The following is a 5,184-nucleotide window of genomic DNA, read 5'->3' as shown; positions in this document are numbered from 1 at the left end:
TATGTGTTTTTTGTCTCTCTGAAGGGGGGATCCAGCGCATAAGAGCAGCTCGTAGTTCAACACATTTGTAAATCCATGGAGTTCTGGCTGCAAACTCTACTCTGGGCTAATTAGACCCTCGGAGATCCATCGAACAGTTTGCAATTTTGTCCTGATTTTTAATCAGTCTAATTTCACTCTCCAGCACATAGACACGTTCCGTTCCTGGCTGCACACACACACGCACACGCACGCACACACGCATACACGCACGCACGATCGTACGTACACATACGCACATACACTGACTCACACGCACACACAAGTACACACTCGTACACACACACACACACACACACGTACACACACACACGCACACGCACACACACACGTACACACACACATACATACACACACACACAGCCCCCTGTTTGCATAATGTGTTCACTGTCTGCTCCTCTGGGACGAGACCGTGTTGCGAATGCATACAGCCCATGTGTGTGTCTGCTCTTTGTGTGTGTGTGTGTGTGTGTGTGTGTGTGTGTGTGTGTGTGTGTGTGTGTGTGTGTGTGTGCAGTGTGTAGGCCTATATGTGTGTGTCTGTGAGTGTGGGGGTAGGGGGGATTGTGTGTCTACCTTTGTGTATTTTAGCATGCATGATGGAATACTGGCATTATGTTCATTTGTAACACACACACACACACACACACACACACACACACACACACACACACACACACACACACACACACACACACACACACACACACACACACACACACACACAACACACACACACACACACACACACACACACACACACACACACACACACACACACAACACACACACACACGACGGCCCATCCAGCCTCTGCCCTCACTGTGGCATCACCATGATTGCTCCGACAATTCATCATAAAAAACACCTTCTGCCGGACTGTTTCTCTGTGCCTTTATGGAAATGACATTTCCCATCCCTCCCATCCCCCTCCTTTATTTAAATACTCTTCCTGCCAGACGGGAGCACATCTCCGCTTGGAGGGGGGCCTGCCCCTAGTTCTGGATTAGCAACAATTGTCGGTTTTCTTGAAGCTTGTTCATTTTTATCTTGGAACTGCTAACTCTTTCAATGCTTTTTGTGAGAGTCTTTAAAGGTGTCTCTAAAGTTGTCGGAGGTAAGATTAATTAAGTGTGATGATTTGAGTAATTAGATTGAAGTGCCATCCGTCACCAAGTGATGGGAATGTGCAGTGGTGATATCAGTTTTGGCTTTGCTTCGAATTCTGGTCTCAATAGTGACATTTTCACTGCAATTTGTGCAGGCCAATCACAAGTCAGTGCTTGAGCTGTGATTTGGCGGGGTGGTCTTGACACGGGTCGAAGGGCGGGACGGGCAGATGGATGGACCAATTGCTGAACCTTAAAGAAACACTCGGTCAGTGTTTGAGTCGACTGTGACTCCCTCTAGATTAACGCCATCTAGCCAGAGAGGGTAGGTGGGGGCTTCATCTGCTTTCGATTATCCGGTTATTCTCTCCGGTTATTTTCTGCCATTCCTCCTCTTACCCGCAGTAGCTGAAAGGAAAATAAAAGTGAATAAAATAAGAAATGTCTACAAATGGGTGTTTGAGGTCAAAGCCGTTGGCCTCGTCCTCCGAGTCACGGGCGTCCTCAGTACTGTGATGAACCGACGTTTGTCGTCTCTCAGAGGGAGCGCATCCTCACTGGAGCTCCACGTGAGTGGCTTCGATTCCATCTCGCTTTTTAATAGCGGGGGAAGATCTGAATTCTACACTAACCAATTTATGAAGCCTCATTGCACCCCGATCCGAAATTAATTCAATATTTAAGAAATCAATTAAGCTCATTTGCCCTTGACGGCAAACAAAGCCGAGCTGAGGAAATGCAGCGGCAGAGCTGGAAAGAATAATATTTCTTAATGTCTCCATAATTAATAACCAGAGCTCCAGAAAACACGCATTCGGGTTTCGCTCGGGAGAGCCGTGAATATCTTTGAACGCACACAACAGAAAACCCTCTCTATACGAGATCCATAAGAGCACGAAGTTGAGAACGCGTTCCGTGCTTCTCCTTCCCCACAGCTTCCAGTGCTCTACTCATAGCGGCCCTTTTGGATCAACCACGCAGCTCCTTCTTGGCTCTGATTAACCTCCTCGCCTCGCGGCCCCAGGGGGACCCCAGGCCTGTGAGGAGGGCCTTCAGCCTGGGTCCAGCTACCCTCAACATCGTGGTCCGGCCCCCTCCACACCCTGGTCCTGCCCCCCCCCCCCCTCACCCTGGTCCTGCCCCCCATCACCCCCCTATCATGTTCCTGCCCCCCCCCCTCAACGTGCCCCCCCCCCCTCACCATGGTCCTGACCCCCCCCTCACCCTAGTCCTGACCCCCCCCCCCACACCCTAACCATGGTCCTGCCCCCCCCCCCCCCCCCCTCACCCTAGTCCTGACCCCCCCCACCTCACCGTCACCACCCCCCCTATCATGGTCCTGCCCCCCCCCCCACTCACCCTGGTCCTGCCCCCCCCACCTCATCGTCACCCCCCCCCCCCCCCCAGATTGGGTCTTTTCCGGCACGATGCGCACAGCGGGGAAGACAAAAACATCCTCTAAGCCAATGCCCCTCAACGATAATCTAGCTCCCATTCTCACACACACACACACACACACACACACACACACACACACACACACGCGCACACACACAACCGCACACACAGGTGCATGCACACGTATACACGCATGCACGCACACAGACACACACAGAGACGCACAGGGACAGACAAAGACACGAATAGACAATACTCAAATACACACGCAGGCACAAACGCATACACACAAACACACAAACACCCACAACCTACTCTATTAAAAATTCACACGAATGGTTGCACGCTTATCTGCGCTTGGTAAATATAAACAGAGCACATGTAGAGTGGGGGATTACATTTGATTAATTGTGTTGCGTTCTAAATATTTACTTTTGTCTGTAATTCTATAGGTTTACATCGGCACACTTGCTTCACAACTCCAAGAACACACGAGGAGGACAGACAGAAGGCTCTGTGCGCGTTCGGCTCTCCAGCCTCCTCGGCTCTCTCGTGCAGGTGAGCAGCCGCACAGCTCAACCTCAACATTGCCACCTCCTGGTCCAATGTGACGGAGCAGCGAGGTCGCCCCGCGCTTGTTTACGGTCTCTGGCGGACGGACGGCCGCGTGCCAAATGTGTCAACAGGAGTGATTACACTCCTTCGTGGACAGTTGGCCCAGCAGTCCGCCCCCAGTGGCCAGCCCTGGGGGGGGGGGGGGGGGGGTTTGGCTCGGTAGAGATGAGGCAGCCTACCAGTACTCCAGCCAGCCTCCATTCCTCCTCTCCTCCACCCCTCCTCTTCCCTCCCCCTCCCTCCGGGTGGATGAGGGAAGTGTTGAAGGAGGTGACCCCATAGAGGGGAGGGGAGGGGAGGGGAGGGGAGGGGAGGGGAGGGGAGGGGAGGGGAGGGGAGGGGAGTGTTGGAGGAGGAGGAGGGCCAAGACACAAGACACAACTTAGTATTTATGCACTTGAACGTGCGCACACACACAAATGCATACATAAATCGGATCGCAGGCACACACACACACACACACACACACACACACACACACACACACACACACACACACACACACACACACACACACACACACACACACAAATGCACAACCACACAGGCATCTCACATACACAAAAACACACAAAAAGGGGCAAACACACATACACACATCTAACATCAACACACACAAACAGACGCATGCATACATCTAGCACACACACACACACACACACACACACACACATCTCACACACACACACACACACACACACACACACACACACACACACAAGTCATATGCACAAACACACACACACACACACACACACACACACACACACACACACACACACACACACACACACACACACACACACACAAAAGCATCACATACACACAAAAAGCCATAATTTTATCTTTCCTTATTTGAATAATATAACTGTCCCACAGAGAGTTTTTCCTCACATAAAATTTATTCACAGCCCGAACTACCAAGCAAATTCTGATTCACTCTGCCTGATATAGTAACCAGCAGGCAGCCCAGGAATACCAATTGGCGGCAGGCACGTTGAAGCAGCCGACATATTTGAAAACAAGGATATCTGCAGGCCTCCCTAAGTAGCTGAGCGCGTGGACCGTGGTGGAGATGGTCTGTAGACCTGCGCATTAATGACGGGGTGCTGACATGCATTCACAATGTGGTAATGAGCAACCCCACAGCTCTGCACCGGAATATGAATGAACGTCAGGATAAACCCCATGTCATGTGATGGATGCAGCCCCCCCCCCCCCTCTCCGTGTATCTTTAGGTGGTGGGATGCAATATGTAGGCCTACTGTGAAATGTAAAGCGGGCCTAATAATTGGATTGAAACACTTTATCAAATCCTATAAAAAGGATAGACGCGGTTCAGGGAGAGTTCCGTCGCTGGCAGGCGGTTTTTCGTGTGATTTAATGCAGCTTATCTTATCGTCCTCAGAGCGACTTGTCCTTTTACTTCAGTTTTCCTGTGAACACACCGCTGCAGAAACTGGATTTTTCCAGGGTTCACGCATTATTTGCTATCTCGTATTCAGGGAGATATACAGCCTGGCGTTATCTCCCGGCATATTGTTTTAAAAGACATTCACATTTGATTTAACATGGATGCTCGCACATTTGTGGATTTTGATGTAGTCCTGGTCAAATGTTGAACCACCAGATGGCGCTCTTTCTCCGGCTTTCAACCTGGATCGTTTGGCTCGCCCAGAGACGTGCTCCTGAATGTTGAGCATTCAATCGTCTTCTGTGTCAAATATAAATCTATTTTTCGATAAAGGCGATAATATACGCTGACACATATGGTGGCAATGATCGATGTGTCTTGGGAAAATGTTATTGAAGATTCCCGTGAAATTATAACGTATTTTTTGTGTATTCGCTCAAAGCTGAATCGATAATGCGGCGCATTCAAAGCCCCGCTTTAGAACTAGAATAGTTCAAGACGCGTGGGGGAGGGAAAGGTGGGAGGTTTTTTGGAGAGGGTGGTTGGGGAGGAGGGAGGGGGGAGAGGGTATATGAACCTCAGCCAAACCTGATGTGTGGAAATGGGCTA

Source organism: Gadus macrocephalus, chromosome 20 (genome assembly GCF_031168955.1).
Source record: "Gadus macrocephalus chromosome 20, ASM3116895v1".
NCBI lineage: Eukaryota > Metazoa > Chordata > Actinopteri > Gadiformes > Gadidae > Gadus > Gadus macrocephalus.
The sequence above is the reverse complement of the archived record's forward strand: the minus strand, read 5'-3'. Positions refer to the sequence as shown.